Source organism: Canis aureus, chromosome 13, assembly GCF_053574225.1.
Source record: "Canis aureus isolate CA01 chromosome 13, VMU_Caureus_v.1.0, whole genome shotgun sequence".
Taxonomy (NCBI): domain Eukaryota; kingdom Metazoa; phylum Chordata; class Mammalia; order Carnivora; family Canidae; genus Canis; species Canis aureus.
Window position 1 is genome coordinate 25,653,598 of NC_135623.1, and position 19,367 is coordinate 25,672,964.

The 19,367-nt window shown below is 43.7% G+C and overlaps 1 long non-coding RNA gene across 5 annotated transcripts in view; it reads right to left on the minus strand.

Annotated features, from left to right (window-relative positions):
* Positions 1-18,770, minus strand: part of LOC144282202 (uncharacterized) — a 257,847-nt gene extending 239,077 nt beyond the window's left edge. The window contains exon 1 of one of the 5 annotated variants that reach the window (XR_013350539.1): positions 18,455-18,766. This is a non-coding gene — a long non-coding RNA (uncharacterized LOC144282202). Of the gene's footprint in view, positions 1-18,454 lie in introns of all 5 variants that reach the window. The other 4 variants (XR_013350537.1, XR_013350536.1, XR_013350540.1 and 1 more) reach the window with 4 other exon arrangements.
* Positions 18,771-19,367: the final 597 nt, after the last annotated feature.

The following is a 19,367-nucleotide window of genomic DNA, read 5'->3' on the forward strand; positions in this document are numbered from 1 at the left end:
CTAACCCTCCTCTCCTTCTGCAAAACCTAATGCTTTCTCACTAAAAGCAATAAACATCCATATAGTGTCAGAAATGGATCACCCAGGGTGTGTTCAGGTGAGAGAAAGGGTAATGCACAGGGAGAATGTTTTTTAGACGGTACAAACCAGAAAGTATCAGACGAAAACTTTCAGAGCTTGAGGAAATGGCTCTGCAGCTGCATTATAAAGCCACAGCCTATCAACAGGCTCTGAGTTCCTTCCACAGACAAGGTGCCACGGGAGGCCCTTGGAGAGGAAGCCAGAGCAGGAGTAGCGGGACTCTTTGCTGCTCGTATGCTCTTTGATGGACAGCCCCCCACCCCCCATCGTCCCCACACACACAGCAAGAGGCAGAAGGAACGGCCCAGATGGAGGTGCCTCTCTGCTCTCGCCTCCAGGAGAGGCGCGCTCAGGAGTGCAAATACGTGCTCTGGGTGTGTGCTGCAGAAAGACCCGAGCCTCCTCCCCTTCCCTATACACAGGGAGGGAAGAGGGACCCCTAGAATGAAGGAACCGAAAGCCTCGTGAGATTTCTCTGGCCAAACCCTAGTTACTCGCTTGACAAAAAGCAGAGAACGGAAATTGTTTATATCCAAGAGTCTAACTTTTATTATTAATTGTTAAATATTTATATCCTGGCAGGGATAAAGAGTTTATAAGGCACATTTTCCAGCCTTAATCTTTCTCCTTCCATTTCCTCTCTTCATAGGAGAGAGGGAAGGGAGAGAGGGGACAGTAAAAGTGAAAAAGGGAGAAGAAAGGAGAGGTAGGGGAGGAAGGAAGGAAAGTAGGTAGGAAGAAGGGAGGGAGGGAGAAAAAAATACTAGAGCTAGGATCTAATCAGATCTCAATTCAATTAAACCCAGAAAATGTTTCCTTGTATCTCTACAGTGACTCTTTCAAGGCCACATGGGACCACAAGTATCTGGAGTCTTGGCTAGGTCTTTATAAAAACACCAAAGCAGGGAAAAAACCTGACGACAACAACAACAATCACACAGGTATCAGGGTGTGATGTGAAGTATGAGAAACTAATGCAATTTATAGTAAAATTCATCCTCAGTGCCTTTCTACAAGCAATAAGGAGAAATCAGGAAAGGTATCTGGGCCGCTCCACCGTTACCGATTTGTCTCAGAAGAGGTTCTATGGATTTCCTACTTCTTAAATCATTTTCATGGGTCACCCACTCCATTGGCTTAGTTTCTACTTCTTCTTTCAATCGATCCAAACGTCTGAAGCACCCACGGCTAACATCAGAGCCAATCATTGCTTTTCCAAAATGACTCTATGGTGTCTGCCGTGGGGGTAGGAGGGCCAGGAGGCAGCCAGGAGAGCAGGAATTTAGCCAGGATGGGCAAGCAAGGACTGCAAATATTTTCTAGAGAATTAAGCATAAAGTGAACTCAACCTCTCTCCATCTAATTCCGAAGGCCTTCAAACTTTCTCTTAATGACATCTTGATGCTCTCAAAGATCCCACTTCAACTGATTGCTTCTTGCTCTGTTCCTATTGCCCGCTTACGTGTTAGTGGACTCTCCCCGCCAGGCAGGCGACGTCTTCAAGCCAATCAGGAGGGAAGTGCTTAGCTGGAGAGGAGTCTTAGATAAAGCGTTGTACTCCAACCCCCCACCCCGTTTTGATCGTACAGCCATAACTTAATGTTTTATAGGTTATCAGCAGGGCCCACTTCATTGAATTTTCTTCTCTCAGCAGGAATCCAAATTTACATAAGATCACATTCAGAATTCCCTGATGTCAGCAAGCTGTGTGTGTGTGTGTGTGTGTGTGTGTGTGTGTGTGTGAAGCTTATTTAAAACTTCAGCTTGGGATGGAAATGAAACCACACAGCCCTCCCTAAGAAATAAAAAAAACACTCTCCGTAGTGGAAATTAGCTTGATAATAAGGAAAATATGTAAGGGACATCCACATGGCTATGGAAGGGCGCCACCTGCGTGGCACTTGTCACCCCCTAGAGTACCTTCCCGGGTTAGGTTTTCTCTGACAATTGCCGGTCACAAAGGTGCTACTCGGAGTCAGCAGAACTGGGCTTCCAAACACTAGCTTTGCTCCTTCCCAGCTTTGTGACCTTGAACACGTAAGCAAACCTCTGCTCCCGGGAGCCCGCACACAGGAGATCTTATTTTTACAAGTTCCAGGACTTGATTAGATGGTCTCTAAAGCTGATTCCCATCTATAGCACTCTATTCCACAGATAGGAGTCGGTTTAATCCCCGACAAATATGTATGGCCTAAAAAGTCTCCAAACTGCCCGAGGTCCCCCCACCAGAACAAGCGCCCCTCGCACTGGAAGGGCGGCTCATTGCGTGCGGGGGCCCCAAGCCGGCTCGCTCCTTCCCTCCAGCCAATGAAACGTGTTGAGCACCTGCTACAGCCAAGCACTGTCCTGAGGACCAGTGAGCCTTGGAGGGAGAGCGAGCAACCGATTTCAAACCCACGCAGCTCCCAAAAGAGGTGGGAAATGGTCGGAAGAGGAGGAAAGATAGAGAAGAAAGAGAAGAGGAATGTGTCCGCTCGCTCCTTCCAGCACAGGGGTCCCGGGTTTTCACATCAACATCTGTGAAGTGTGAGATGCTAAGTGCTGTAAGGGGACTAGAAGACATATATATATATATATATATATATATATATATATATATAAAATAGACTTTACTCTTGAGAGCATTTTCAGGTTCCCACAACATCGAGGATAAGTGTAGAGATTTCCTGCCCACATGCCTGCTGCCCCCAGGCCCGCACAGCACGTTTGTCAGTCAATGAACCTCCACTGACACGTCTTTGTACTTATTTTTTTCAACACATGAAATTCACATACAATGTTGATAATCAAAATATAAAACCACCTTTTAATCTTTAGGACCCTTGACTAATCCTCTTCTTTCTTTCTGACCCAAACCCTCAACCCTTAAAAAACCAGAGAGGATGGAAAGAAGGCCCCTCCTGCTCCGGAAAGTCTGGTGAGGGGCTGGTAAACCAGGGAGGCTCCCAATCAAGGGAAGGACACTCCCTCCGGCCCCGGAGCAACTGTCAGCAGCGAGGACCGCTACCTGGGGACATTCTTCCCACTGACTCCTTGCCCCCCTCTCTCCACCACGCACAATATTATTCTAGCTCACGGAGCCTCCATTAGCTCTTCCTTCGCCTACGAAGTTGGGGAATATTTTCTAAGGATCCTCGTAGACCCTTTATGATCCTAATCTAGGCCATGCCCCCAAGATGGGAACAAATAGTGTACAGACTCCAGACCCGGGAGGTAACGCGCCTCCCACTAAGGAATGTCATCAGCTCTCTGAGGGGAATTTTTCCAAACTACGTGGAATTGCATCGCCCTGCCTGCCACCGTGACTCCGCTTCCGATACACCTCTGGGATGTGCACATCTTCTCTTGAGAATCCCTGCCCTGGTGAAGCCTAGAAGTCAAGCAGAGTGTGCTAAGGCGGTCTGACAGGTTAAGGATCTCTGGGCTAGAGGATCTCTATCCACCACACAAATGTACGGAACTAAAGTAAGTTAGCATATCTCTCCAATTTTCTTGCTACCTGTCTTAGCCAAAATACTTCAATTAAAACCAAGTCTAGGTGTTAAACCACACACACACACACACACACACACACCCATAATCAATCATCATGTTCCAATATAACATTTAGGTCTTTTAGGTCTTTAAATGTAGGGAAAATTAGCCCCTATTCTAGGAGTCAAGAAACTTAACATGAATTTATATGATGAATAAAAAAGATTTTTTTAAATTAGATCCCGCCTACATGTAAGCACTTTGCTTTATTCAGCAAAGGGTCCTATTTATGGGCACCACTAAATTTAAAAAGAGGAAAGGGAAGGCACGACAAATTTGCCCAGGCTTCTTTCAAACACTAGGTTGTAATTCCAACCATCCCTTCTCTGCTCTGCCTTCCTTTCCTCCTCTCCACTGGGTGGGCTGCTAGGGGGACAGGAACAGGGACACCCCCGGGGATAGCAACTGCTGACTGGATCTGAACACAGACATCAGATCTGAGTTCAAGAGAGGAGAGAAGGTTCTAGTCCCAGATGGATTCAAGCTTTGTGACCCTGGCTAAGTCTTCACTCCTCTCAGTAAGGGATCCTCATCTGTAAAAAGAAAGTAATGTATGATCTCTGTGGCTCCTTTCAGCCTCACAAACCCAGGATCTGGGGGTGTTAGGGGTGGTTGCTATAATCAAGAACTGATACAACTGTCAGGGCTTTTCATAGTAAGGAATATTCTAGAAAATTACTTATAGTCAAGAAATACTAAGTATTTTTTATATAAGTATACCATCCTAAGCAACTAAGTTATAAGCATATGCTGCCTAGAGTTCTGGTTTTGAGCATTGATCCCTTCTTAGGAGCAAACAATCACTGGTCCATTTTGGAGGTAATCACTTTTTCAATCCTGTCCTGTTTCCTGGTTTGCCATTAGTTGTGTCCCTGGGTATCGGAAAGGGCATTCGGCGACTGCATTCTTCAATATCTTCCTAAAAGGGCTCCAGTAGGCCAATTGCAAGATTCCGGGAGCTCTTTTCCTTTGCTCCATGCTTTTCTTTTCCCGTCCACTTCTTCCGTATGCGCCCCCACACTTGTGCATCCTGTGCACAGCATCAAGCTCGCTGCTGCTCTGGTCCCTGCATATTTTCCCTTCTAGGAGCTTTCATGCAGTGAAGTCAGGCTCGAGACACAGCAGGGACTTTCCCTAAACCTTCCCTTCCCTGCGCTGTCCACCACTCCCACCCCTCCCCACACACTCGTATACATCTCCAGTTCCCTAAGTAGAGATCTCAGACCACCAGTTCATCACATCATGGGTCACTCCCTAACTCCCTCTCAGGAATCAAGTAAGGTCTTGAGGCTCAACCCAGTCCACAGACATGTTACATCTGCCCCCACCAGACTTTAATATCCACGAGTGCACCCACACACCTGCTCTTGAAGCTCTGGGGGCCAAGGGCATTGCAACAATCAATAGAAGCTGAAGATAAACGAGCCTGTGCCCTCCAGCTCACCCCAATGTCCAGTCCAGCAGCAGGTGCCATTTATTATCCCGTCTGGCTGCTGCCTCCCCATAGCTGGTCGCCTTTACACCCCACCTGGTCACTAAAGGTGTTTCAAGTGCCCGCCCAAGTCTCCATGAGGGAAGGGTTTTTTTTAAGTTACTTCAGAAAACTAAATGTAGTCTGGGCAGAGCAAGACTGTTTTTTTCTGGGGCAATGTCACCAGAAAGACCCTGAGGAACTTGAGACCCAAAGTTTCCAGATCTTTCAATATTTCCATAACCTTCACAAATGAAATCTAGCTTTTATTTACATTCAGAGCTTTCTGGATTTGACGAGCCGACTCTCCTATACACAGAGGTTAGGAGAGGGTAATAGCAATGGCAGCAAAGGGAGGGAAGGGGAAGAAAAGACAGTATTCGATAATTTATAATTTCATTGAAAACGACATGGAACTATGAAGTACAGCCCATTAAAAACATGGTCTCTGGGGCAGCCCGGGTGGCTCAGCGGTTTAGCGCCGCCTTCGGCCCAGGGCGTGATTCTGGGGTCCCGGGATTGAGTCTCATGTCGGGCTCCCTGCATGGAGCCTGCTTCTCCCTCTGCCTGTGTCTCTGCCTCTCTCTCTCTCTCTCTCTCTGTGTGTCTGTCATGAATAAATAAATAAAATCTTAAAAAACAAAAAAACAAAAAAACATGGTCTCTGGCCCTTAGTTTGTGACCTGAAACAAATCCAGGGTTAAATATGGGCAAATGTATTTCCCTTTCCTCACTCTCAAATCAATTTAAATGAGTGTATTTCCTAGGCACAGGATTAGCATGTATTTCTACTCTTTCCTCGTGGACTTGTGGAAGACACGGCTAATGGACGGGGACACCATCCCATGCTGAGCCTGGTAAGCCTTCCAACTCTTCTCAGTGTGAGGGGCTGGGCAGCCAAACACCTGGAGCTGGCTGGCAGGATGAAGCTGCTTCTCCATCCAGCCCTAAGAGCCTCTTGACACCTCTGGACACTAAGGAGTAACCCCCTAAGATGTGTCTTAGTAGGGAGCTGGTAGGAGGGATAATTTGAGGGAAATTAGCAAGAAATGTCAAGTGAGGAAGACACAGATAGACTCTCCCTGCATTTTTATGAGAGGAAAGCTAGATCCTTCTCCAACACAGAAGGAACAAACCTTTTTTCAGGAGTTTTTATATAAATTATCTTATTACATTCTCAAAACAACCCTATGGGCTGAGTCTTCTTACAGCCATTACTCAGAGCGAGACATTGAGGTTACCCAACAAATAAGTAGGACAAATCTCAGCATGTAGCTATGTCATTCTGAAATCAGCCTAGAATACAGGTCACCAGCTGGCTCTATCAGCCTATAGAGACACTCAGTTGGGCTCACACAATCTTTTAATGTGGTGCTACATTTAAAATCTGACATATTTCCTCTAAGATGTCAGATTTCCCATGTCTTTTGAAAACTGAGAAGACTTGGCAACATTAGGTCCACATGGCAACAATCAGCTGGAGCAAAGGTCATAGCAGACCTTATTGATTAGATGGAGACTACCTCCTTTCCAGTCTGCCTCAACTTCCAGCCCCCTAAACATGCGTGCGCGTGCACGCGCGCGCGCGCACACACACACACACACACACACACACACACACACTACACTCCATGAAATGCATGCACAGTAAATACGGTGGCTTCACTCACTATGAAAACAGCCTGACCCCTAGCCGTAGAACACTCCTTTGTTGTTTGCTTATCCTGGACCTTAATTCCATAGTGGCCACACTTTCTAGTTCATTGTCCGCCAACCTCCTACCTAAAGTAACTCTTCTCACACATTCTCACTCCGTTTCAAAGTTCTCTTTTCCTAAACTAGCATTCTTGGCTTCTATAATAGTGGACTTTCCTCCTTGATCCTTCACATAATAGCAGGTTTTCTGAGGGGCTGCCCAAAGGCCAGAAGACTCACTGTTGAACTCCTGTGAAACTAAACTCACGCATATTGACAGGAATTTAACACTTTCCTAGCACCATTAATTTCCATTTTTCCATAACCATGTTCATTATTATTTACCTATTTTATCATTTTCTACCCTCCAGACCCAGAAACTGCCAAGTAAAACAACCTACACAACAGAGGAATTCAGAATACTTTTCCCTCCTAAATAGGCAGACACAGAATATTAACTAGTTAAAACTACTTGGGCACCTGGGTGGCTCGATTGGTTAAGTGACCAACAAATTGAGCCTGTGTCTTTGGCACAGGTCATGATCTCAGGGTTGTGAGATGGACCCCCCCCTCCCCGGGTTCCTCATTGGGCATGGAGTCTGCTTAAGATTCTCTCTCCCTCTCCCTCTGTCTCTCCCACCTCCTTCTCCCTCTCCCTCTTTCTCTAAAAAAAAAAAAACAAAAAAAAAACCTACCTAAAAATAAGCCAGTGTTCAATAAAAATCTCTGCATTTATTTCCACCCCTCTGCACTTATTTCTACCTTGATTAGACTACACTATCCAGAGAGATGATCTGAAAAGTAACAGTGAAATGTATCATCCAAGACACTATCCTGGTATAAGCCTTAAAAGTACTGCTTGATATGCAAAAATACCTTAAAAAGAGAAAAAAATGTGCTGTATTAACTGACAAGAAAAGTCTTGATTGCATCAGGTATTAGTAGGAAGGAGAGCTAGAGTTGAAAAGGTCAATAGTGGGCAGAATTGTTTATGGCTAAATTCTCTGTGCAGCAGCCTTATAAAAATGATCATTTGAGTAAATTCATCAGCAAACGAGCCTCAGCCTCAAGTTGCCTTGCAAAAAATTCTGCTCATCGGCTAATAATGTTCTAGCACCGTCCTACCGTGTGTTTACTCATAAGACTCTTTTCCGTTGCATCTGGCTGAAAGTACAGGCTCTTCTAATGTCTATGACTTACATAGTGGAGGCAAGACCATTGCTCAGACAAGTCCCAAGGACGAAATCTAAGCCATCAAGCCCCTGGGCCTCCCAGAAGCTCCACCTTTTCTTACTGTGTAGGCCTCTGCCTTTCGTTGTCACAAAACACTGCTGACTCTCTTCCCCCCTTAACTCTTATCACTTTAATGGAGTCAAACTAAACTCTCAGATAACGTGAAAGCCCTTTTCCTACCTTTGGGAATACATAAAATACTAATTTGTGCTGGATTTGGCTGTGAAATGCTGCTTTGCCTAACATTGGGTTAATGTGTTTCTCTGGGCCTGATGACACAGTGACTGACGGGAGCGTGGGGCTCAGGTCAGGCGTGGCAAAGGCACAGGAAATGATGAAAGAAATTCATTCCAGGATTTAAATGCTCCAAAAGTAACCTACAGATGCAGATAATCTACATGAAGAGTAAAGATGAACAGTTACTGAAAACAGCTAACGTCAAGTGCAGCAAACTATCAGATTCTGGTTTGCTGAAAGCTATGCTTTTGGCAACAGCGTTGGAGAAGGAAGTCGGTAGTGCTAAAGACAAAATTCACAAAAATAGTTTGGCTTGAGCTGGAACAAAAACAACATGCTCTTTTAAGGAACTGATATTGGAGAGACTTGATGATATTCTAGGAAACGAACATGAGATAATGCTTTCAAAATAGCCCCATGATAATGTCCATGAGTAATTTCAGTTCTTATCACCATATTATGTCGCTCATGAGCAGTAGTGATATTGAGGCAAGGAAAGGTGTCAGAAAGTTAAAAAAAAAAAAAAAAAAAAAAGAAGTAATAATAATAATAATGCCTCCCGCCCTCCCTCTAAGGAATATAGCTGATGAACAGCTGCTCTGGTGGACGTGACCCTAACAGTGCTCAGTCATGGAGGGAAAAAAATGTCTGAAAATGGGCTTCATTATTTCTCAGCATATACTGAGACAAATACCTCGATCCAGTGTTCATCAATGCTCAGATGCTCAGCTTCATCATCAAAGGGAAAGTTATGGAAAATAGAGCCCTAGGTCACTTAAGCTGGAAAAGGCTTTAAAAATCATCCAGCCTAGGGGGCCCGGGTGACTCAGTAGGTTAAGTGGCTGACTCTTGATTTTGGCTCAAGTCATGATGTCAGGGTCATGGGATCGAGCCCCTCTTGTGGCTCCATGCTGAGCATGCACCCTGCTTAAGGTTCTCTCTCCCTCTCCCTCCTACCCCGCTCACACTCTTTCTCTCTTCCTCTCTCTCTCAAAAAAAAAAAAAAAAAAAAATCATCTGGCTTGTGCCCAAACTGACAGATGCCCACAGATATTACATAATTTTCCTCAATTACACAGCACATGAATTGCAGAGTCCGATCTGCAGAACCAGGTCCTCTCCTTTCTCCTCCTCTTTCTATTTCTCCTCTTTTTTTGTAAAAACAATATGGGCAGGCGAGGAAACACTGCCTGCGGAAGCCCTATTGCAAATCTTTGAAAGTACAAAATGCTACACACCTGGTCCTGTTTTCTTACCTCTCATTCACTCCTAACGTACTGCAGCTCTCTCTGGGAACTTTTCCACCCTCACCTGCTTGACAGGTTTCACATCCTCTCTGACGGTTTCTCCCACCCCCAAGCAGATGGAGTTAGGGGCTCCCTCTGGCTCAGCTTCTATAGCAAGAGTAATTTATTGCCATGTTGTATTTTAACCAACTGATAACCTTTCTAACTCTTACCACACCCACAACACTATGATTTCCTGGGAGCAGTGATTTTAGCTTCCATATCTTTATAGACACTAGTATACCTAGCTCTTAGCAAAGATCAATACTTGATAATGGAATAGACAAATGTTACCAAATTTCTGCCTCTTTGAACGTTAGGAAAATGCAGACAGCCAAAGTAATGGGATAATACAAGATAATCTATTGACACTGTACAAATAGTTTTCAAATTGCAGGAGATTCATGATTTGGTGCTATGCAATTCATATGCAATTTCTATAATAAAGAAAAGAAAAGAGCCTGCTAATTCTCAGATAGATGCATAGCAAATCGTGTCCATGGTTTAAAATTCAAATTCCTCTCTGCCTTCTCTCTCATGGCCTCTCTGCATCAAATATCCTTCCCCCCCTAGAATTGTCCCTGCCTGTGTTCAAAGTTCGGCTCAAATGTTACCCCCACGTAGGGTTTTCCTCCATTCCCTTGGTGACTTCAGGGCCCTTTATCACGCCCTATTCAGAAGTCTCACAGCATTTTATCTGAGCCTCTTTATGATTGTATTCTTCTTAGTGGAGTGGATATTTTATCTCCTCTATCTCACTAAGCAACCTTAGGGAAGATTTCTATCTTCATACTCTGAGGATGTCTAACATAGAGGCTTGCCCTTGGCAGATCCTTGGTAAAACAAACAGCTTCTGAATTGCTAAAACAAGGAGATTGGATTCCCTTCTTAAAGACAGCAAGGTGCAAACAGACAAATCTTTACCTACAAAATGAGGGGGTGATTCTTTGGAGCTGGAACATACTATGACTTGGGAAGCCACCTGCATGAGCACCGGCCGAGATGGTGTGGAACAGGAAGTCTATCAAGAGACATTTCTGAAGCAGATATGCAAGAAGGATGCCTAACTTGGGCTGGGGGTCAGAGAAGCCTTCCTAGAAGAGGGGACCTCTTCATTTTTAACTGTCCTTACCTTTTAGAGTATATCATCTGGGGGTGTGATGGAAGCCAGAGGTGAAACAAGATTGGTCACGAACTAAGTAATAAACACATAGAGGTCTATAATACTATGCGACTTTTCTGTAGGTTTGAAATTTTCCACAATGACAAATTTTTTCGCAGAAAAGAAAATAAGCCTGAAGAAAAAATAAAGCAATCGTGAGGAATGAAAGAAAGATTACCAACCAGCACTGCAAGCTTGCCTCAAGTGGAAGACCATCAATTGTTGTGACAAAGTTGAATGACTAGCAGCACTTACAAGCTTGATGAAAAAGATCAAGAATAAAAAGGAAAATGGGAAAAAAAAAGTATTACAACTAAAAACAGAGTCAGAAAAACCAGAGGTAGCTAACAGAGAGATCAATGAACGAACACAAAAAGACTAAAAAGTGTTTTGTTTAGCTTTCCTGAATTATTTACTAGAGCCTATTAAAAAATAAAAATAAAAAGCCCAAAAAGTGGACCTGAAGAAGGTACACCGGTACAGGACAAGGATCTTGAAGGATACGACGGCAGGAGGAGGTGCAAGGGATGTGACAGTATTGCCTAGAGACCAAGCAAAGCATTAAGCCATCATCCTGTCTAGGCTGCACAGCAAGGACGCGAACATACATACAGCAGAGGCTGACCGGGAGGAAGAGGAGCTGGAAGTCTTAGACGAAATGCATGGCTGGAAAATGGGAGTAAAAAAGCTGGAAGGACGGGAGGCTGTCATCAGCAAGCCAGTCTAGGGAGCTGAAGATTTCAGTCCTGGGTGATGACAAGATCAAGTGTAATTGTAAATGCCCGTGAAGTGCCTATGTGGAAGGATGGCTGAAGTGGAATGGGGGTGAAAGTCAAATAGAACAAAGACAGTTATGGAATTGTGAGTGTGGGATCCTGGATGGTCCCTAATGAAGCCCTAAAATCTCCCATAAAGATGAGACTAGGGTTTAAGTTCTGTAGACAAGGAATCTCTCTCTCTCTCTCTCTCTCTCTCTCTCTCTCTCTCTCTCTGTTTTTTAGTTAATATATACACAACATCTAGTACACTGTTTCCACAGAGGACATGTTCCCAGGCGGTTGTTGAGTGGGTGAATGGAAGGACTGTGTCACTAACCCCTTCAGGTCAAGCCCTCAAGGCTCTGTTTACCACTGGTTAGTTGGTTAGTTGGGAGTGAAAGAAAGGGATCGAGAGATTAAATGAATGAATATACAACAAAGCAGGATTCATAGAGCGGAAGAAATATTTAAAAAAATAATAAAGAGTAGATTGAAACTCAAGAGTTCACTTTATTATTTTTTTTTTAAGATTTTATTTATTTATTTGATAGAGAAAGCAAGAAAGCACAAGCAGGGAGCAGCAGAGGGAGAGGGAGACACAGACCCCCCCCCCCCATGGGGCAGGGAACCCCACACAGGGCTCAATCCCAGGGCCCTGGGATCATGACCTAAGCCAGACGCTTAATCGACTGAGCCACCCAGGTGCCCAAGAGTTCACTTTATTAGTCATTTATACCTGTACTAATAAATGAACTGTGACGGAGTTAATAACTGTCTTTGAGTGTATGAAGGGTTATTTTAAGGAAGAGGAAAACAAGAGAGGATTGTTTGCCTACTGCCCTGTCCGGATGCCGTTTTGCTGGGAAGACTGGGCCAGGCCTAAAGTGGGAGTTGTTCTGGATCACACCAGCCTGAGGTCACCTCTGGTTCAGAAGCCAGTGGGCAGGGCAAGGAAACCTGGCTTCTAGGAACTCCTTTGAACTCTGTTATAGAGAAAAATCAACCCTTCACCCTGCAAACCAGTCTGCCTGCCCAGGAATCTCAAGAACAAGTTCCAGTTTTTGAGGCTTTAGTAGGTTCTTATCATTGGGAACACAAACCACTACCATTCGTTCGTCAAATTCATTTATACAACAAACACTGAGAAATAAAATAGCTAAAAATGGAGAAATTATTTAGAAAAGGCAAAAAAAAAAAAAAAGTCTAAAAATAAGAGAGAGAGAGGGGGGGCGGGGGGCTAAGTCAGGTAACAAATAAAACTCTTATTAATGACAATCTCAAATATTGGATGAGCTTACCCCTGGCCAGTTGCTAGACCACGTGCTTTACATAAAGTTTCATGACACCATCAAAGCGGTCCTGTGACCCAGCTAGTATTAGGACTCCCATTTATAGGTGAAGACATCAGCTAAGGGATTAAATGACTCGCCTGCGACCACACAATTCGTAGGAGCCAGGTGTGGCTGACGCTCATGTACACGCCCCTCACCTGCACTCTGGACTGCTTTGTTAAACCCTGGGAAAGACATCGTAGGGGGTAAATATAACTCCATCTAGACAGACAAGAAGACATGAAATACTAGCGGTGGAAGGGCTGAGCCTTTCAGGAGTTAGGAATGTAAGAGGGAGGAACTTCTCATAACACCTCTCTGGCCTGCACTCGTCCATTCATGCAATTCCTCTTTCCAACAGAGAAAGGAAAGGCCGGGGGTGGTGGGTGGGGAGAGGTGGGGGATGTGTTAGGGGCAGAGAATATCCTCCCAGAGATCCTTTGGGCTATCAAAGAACAGGAAGAAAGGAGGAGGAACTCCAAAGTCCTTGAGTCCAATTTCCTTGTGAATGAAAGAGACTAGTATGTAAATAAGAGCTTTGCATAAGCCAGACGTTCTTTCAAGTCCAGTTTATCTACAGTATGAGTCACTTCCTTTTTAAAGCAGGAATTAAAAGAGATAGAGGCACATAATCATTATCCAGTACAACCCTTCTTAATAGATCTTTTCTTCTCATTCAAATGGCAAGAAGGTAAAGGGCTCCTCCTTTTTGACAAAGCAGCAACGTCACTTTGCATACGGTATACACACACTTTGACCAGTTAATGCCTTCATTCAGCAGAATGAGATGAACGAGTGAGATCAACAGGCCCGATGAGATGATAGAAGGGAAGCCACAGGTCCAGCCGGGTTAACCTGACACCTACAAAGGAATCTGAATAATAAGAATCCTTTGAATGACTCAGGTAAGATTTATCTCCTCCAAAAGGAAGTTTAACCCCAAGTTATCCAGCAAAGATACTTACAAACCTTTGGAGGAAGTCTCAGAGCAGCCCAAGGCCAGAAAATGGAAATGGAAACAAGTTACCTGGTCATCCACAGATGGGGGACTCTGCACAGTTGTATTCTGGGATGGTCCAAAAATGAGCAGGAAAGGGACTAGCCTCTTCCCCATCCCAGGGCCTACCGTAGGTCTTATCCAGTCCCAGCACCTGCAATAGGTTTATCAGGGGTGATTCACTTCTCAGGAGTTAAAAGATTCTATTTGAAGAGTGGAGCATGGAGTAAGAAAGCAAGTCAGTAGAAGCTGAAGCACATCCCCATCGCCCGGGGAATTCCAGGGCCCTAATTCATCCTTCCCTACATGTGAGAATACGCCTGGCAAGCCAGCCCCTCCAGTGTCCACATTTACTAATGCTCAAAACTGGGCAGCCCTGGTGGCTCAGCGATTTAGCACCCTATTCGGCCCGGGGTGTCATCCTGGAGACGCGCTATCAAGTCCCACATCGGGTTCCCTGCATGGAGCCTGCTTCTCTTCTGCCTGTGTCTCTGCCTCTCTCTCTCTCTGTCTCTGTCTGTCTCTGTCATGAATAAATAAAATCTTAAAAAAAATTCTTATTACTAATGCTCAAAACTGACAGACACCAGCCCCAAAGTTTAAAGGTCATAGGATGCCCTACATAAAAAGAACAAAATATTACTGAGCATCTACTGCACACTAAGCACTGTGCTAGGGGCCAAAGTTACAAAAGGAAGCAAAACAGGTAATATTTCGGTTCTCCTGGATCTATAATGTAATGCGAGAGACTAACCAGTTGACTGTTGGTTCCAATGCAGCATGCTAAGTGCCATTAATTGGGGTGTAGAAGGTGGGAAACTTTCTTACACGGACTCAGGGAGGGAAGGGAGTCTTCTCAGAGGACACAATTTCCAAGCTGAGACCTAAAGGATAAGTAAGAGTTAAAGGGAACACGCAAGAAAAAGATGTCTCATTGATTGGGTGTACAAGGGACTGGGAAAGCCTTAGGTCTAGCTCATAAAAGGAACAAAGCCCTGTCACTTAAGAACAGAGTATTTTCTCCTTCAGTGTTTTACCAATTAATCCTCCTCGTGCATGACTAGGGAAGTCCTAGCCTTTGCTCTCTAAACAGAATTCTCACTCACTTTGCTTATCTGGTAACTTGTGAGCCTGCAGTAAACAGTACCTAGGGTGATTATATATCTGAGAATTGGAAAGGCTTCTCCATCCCTAGAATTTTTCCTGACTTACTTATTAATTCTTCTTCATGCACTGTTAGACCTAGATATGTGATTGCTACACACACAAAATAAACTTAAAAGCAAATACAGGGGGCACCTGGGTGGCTCAGTCGGTTGAGCATCCGACTCTTGATCTCAGCTCCGGTCTTGATTTCAGGGTGATGAGTCTGAGCCCCGCAGCGGGCTCCACACTGGGCATGGAGCCTACTTAAAATGAAAAAAATAGGGACGCCTCGGTGGCTCAGCGGTTGAAGCATCTGCCTCTGGCTCAAGGCATGGTCCTGGGGTCCTGGGATTGAGTCCTGCATCAGGCTCCCTGCAGGGAGCCTGCTTCTCCTGCCTGTGTCTCTGCCTCTCTCTGTGTCTTTCATGAATAAATAAAATCTTTAAAAAAAAAAAATGTGTGTAGGAAAAAGCCTGGATGGAAATATACCAAAGTCTTAACAGTTATTTACTGGATAGTTAATGATATTTAAAAAAAAAAAAAGAAAAAGGAAAAAAGAAAAGCAAAAATAAATAAAACTAGATAAAAAATAAAAGTAAATACGTAGGAACAAGTGAAATAGAGAGTCCCAGGATACCAGAGGCGGAATTATGAAAATAAACAGCCAACAGTTATCAAATGCTTACTCTGTACTGGGCAGTTTTTCTAAGTTCTATATGCACGTTAAGTCCATATATTCACTTGAGAGTAGGTTCCACCAATATCTGTATTTTACAAATGGGTTTACCGGGACACAGAGTGTTTGAGTGACTTATCACGGTCATACATCTAGCAAATGTAGAGTCCGCATTTGAACCCAGGCAGCCTGACCCCGAGGTGCAGGAGATTATCTGCAATGTTAGCCAATCAGGACAAGGATGGGAACAGACTTGCCTCGTGGCCAGTCCCGGTGGGCTGGGGCCTGAACTTCCAAGCTTTCCGCCAGACAGACAGACAGACCAAGCAACATAAACTACGCTGTGCTCCACCAGTTAAATCCCAAAGGCTGAAAATTCCTGCAACGTCCAGACCATTCCACAAATGCTCTGAGCGATGTTATTTCCTTTGGGGGCCACTATATTCTTTCATATTTTGAGCAATTTCTGGTCATGGGGACTGTTGCTTCAGGATGACCATGATTACATTAGATTCATCAAGTTCCAGACACAGCTTGTTCTTGGAAACAATCTGTCATTCCTACATCCTGGAGGAATCAAGCTGGCTGGTTGTACTGTGGGAAAGTCATCTTCAAATAATCTGTGTACGATGTGAAAGAATGACTTCAAGGAAAAGTTTAAAAAAAATTTTTTTTCATTTAGTAAAAAAATGCTCTAAGATTCATCTGCCTTTCCACAGGAAAATGCAGTCCATTGGTTTATTTTTTAAAGGTACCAGTTACAGGCCAAATGCCTTTACAGGAACAAAAATGCTGAAATTTCTGAAAGAATGAGAACTATAGTTTATCATTATTCTTCTATTGACAATTGAGTATCATTTTATTCTGTATTTTATTTTTTTATGACGATAAGTGTATTCTTTATTTATTTATGTATTTATTTATTTATTTATTTATTTTATTTATGATAGTCACACACAGAGAGAGAGAGAAGCAGAGACATAGGCAGAGGGAGAAGCAGGCTCCATGCACCGGGAGCCCGATATGGGATTCGATCCCAGGTCTCCAGGATCGCGCCCTGGGCCAAGGGCAGGCGCTAAACCGCTGCGCCACCCAGGGATCCCAAGTGTATTCTTTAATCCCCATCACCTATTTCACCCAAGTATCCTTTTATTAATTTAAAAAAAAAAAAAAAAGAATCTAGGAGGAATGGTATTAAGAATACTTACCAGTTTGGTTTTGACTACAACAGACACCCCCTCCTAGAAGCTGAACAAAAGAGATGGGGTTTTGGCTGAGTTAGCCTTGCGGATTAACTTTGAGCCCCCGTGAGTCTTTATTCTTTTCTGTTTATCTAGCCAGGAGTATATATTGCTGTTGTACTTGGTTCTTTTTAATAGTAGTTGTCAAAGACAAACAACTTGACCAGCTATTTTGTGCCTAGGGGTCACTGGTTTTCAGATCATCATTTCTAAAGTCTCCAAATTAATCAAAGCTGGATGAGAAGCCTCAGTAAGAATCACGTAAACCTCGCTTGTTTAACACAAACCAACACTAACTAACACCTGCAGAACTGGTGGCGCCTTCGTGGAGAGACAAGCAGCTCTGAAGGCTGGGGGAGAAGACAGCAGTCACCACTTACCAATTGGTTTGATAATTGATAGACAAACAAACCCAAAAACCAAAAAACAAAACAAACACCGAAGACCAAGAAAATGTGGATAGCCTGGGGGTAAAGATGGTTCTAGAAACCTATCTCCACAATTTCAAATCACAATTTTTTTTAATTAGAAGACATCTTATTAAGATCAAAGATCTCTCAAAAAAAAATCAAAATCCTTTCATTACATTAATATATCATGCCTTACTAGTCAAAAGGGAAGCAAATCATAAACATCTGTATCTTCAGGGAGTTTTTTTTTTTTTTTTTTTAAGATTTTATTTATTCATGAGAGACACACAGAGGGGGTTGGGGCAGAGACCCAGGCAAAGGGAGAAGCAGGCTCCATGCAGGGAGCCCGACGCAGGACTCGATCCCGGGACCCCGGGGTCATGGCCTGGGCCCAAGGCAGGTGCTCAACCGCTGAGCCCCCCAGGGGCCCCCAGAGAGCTTTCAACAACAGCTAAAAACAGTTTTGTAAATCTGAGAAGTTTATGTTTGTCCATCTTTAATTATTATAACATAGTTGCCTGTAAATATACCATGCCAAGAATATCGGCCTTAAAAATATGAATAACTTGGGTTAGTGAATTGTGTTTAAAAATCATATCTCAATTCTTTCTATTTTTTACCTAGCTCTAATTTATCAGTCACGGGAGTATAGAATTTCCTTCTTGCTCTTAGAGTTTTTAATATATTGACCTAAGAAAACTAAGCATTCCCTCCTGTCAAATATCGATGGGTAGTCCATCTTGTAAATAAGCTGCTGAAGGGACCTAGTCCAATGAGGAGAAGCTTTTACCCCAATTTTAAACACAGGCCATCCCATAGTTTTCTTTTTTTTTTTTTTTCCATCCCATATTTATGACCCAGACAGCAGAACGGATGATACTACTTTCTAAAACAAACACAACCCACTTGCTATTTGCTGTCATTCCCCACTGCCCCCCAGTAAGAAAGAACTTCCTGGCTAACCATTTACGCACCCCTCTAAGAATTTAAGGGCTAACTGCAGAATGAGTATTCTAAAGAACTCTTTGTCTATAAAGATCACCTGCACTTTTATTCTGATTTTAAATATTGAAATGTTAAGACTCAATATTGGGAGTTCCTTCGTCATGAGTTTTATTTCCAGCTACCAAATCGGTCCCTGTAACAAGTATTTCCTTTCTGGGTACCAGGTACTTATTTCTACAAAGGGACCTTACCTGTCTGAAAGAGAAAGATGGAGTTGCTATGGTCCCAGGTACGGGCACCTGTTTGCTTTTAAAGTGGCGCGGTTTCTCTTGCCTGTTTTTCTTTGTAAGCAGTGAAGACTCTTCAGATCAAAGACTTTTCAAAGATGCAACTCCAAAACTTCAAAGACGCAACTGTCTCACACCAAAAAGCAGTGGAATCCGAGTGGCTCATTATTCAAGGACAAGGGGTCAAATGCATGCAGGCAGTGAACAAACAATTCTGGCCTGAACTCAACTGTTTGTGAGTCAGTATATTTTCTTTTGTTAAGAGCTGGTCTTCTTGGAAACCAATTCAGTCTTTTTACCCCGAAACCGTTTACAAGGGTAGGTCCAACTCTTAGCACGAAAGCCAGCCAAGACTGCATGTATGCAAGACCTGCTCATTGACGGTACTGAACAACGTGAAACACTGATTTTTCTTTCTTTCTTTCTTTTTTTTTTTTTTTTTTATGTTAGTCACAGAGAGAGAGAGAGAGAGAGAGAGGCAGAGACACAGGCAGAGGGAGAAGCAGGCTCCATGCACCGGGAGCCCGACGTGGGACTCGATCCCGGGTCTCCAGGATCGCGCCCTGGGCCAAAGGCAGGCGCCAAACCGCTGTGCCACCCAGGGATCCCGAAACACTGATTTTTCTATTTGGATAAAGTTCCTGGAATGAAGAAGTCTCATTCACCCTAGCTTCTTTTAAGAACAGGGATAGATTTTGCATCCCAATTTAAATCAGGAACTAGTTCTGTCGGAGGTTTAAAAACACTTTTGAAGAATACAGGTGGAATTACGCACACGGCCTCAACAAAAATATGGACTCTGGGTCTCCTGAATCAAAGAACGGAGGAGACAGATGTTATAATGAGAGATCTTACTCAGAAAACCATAAGAGATCAA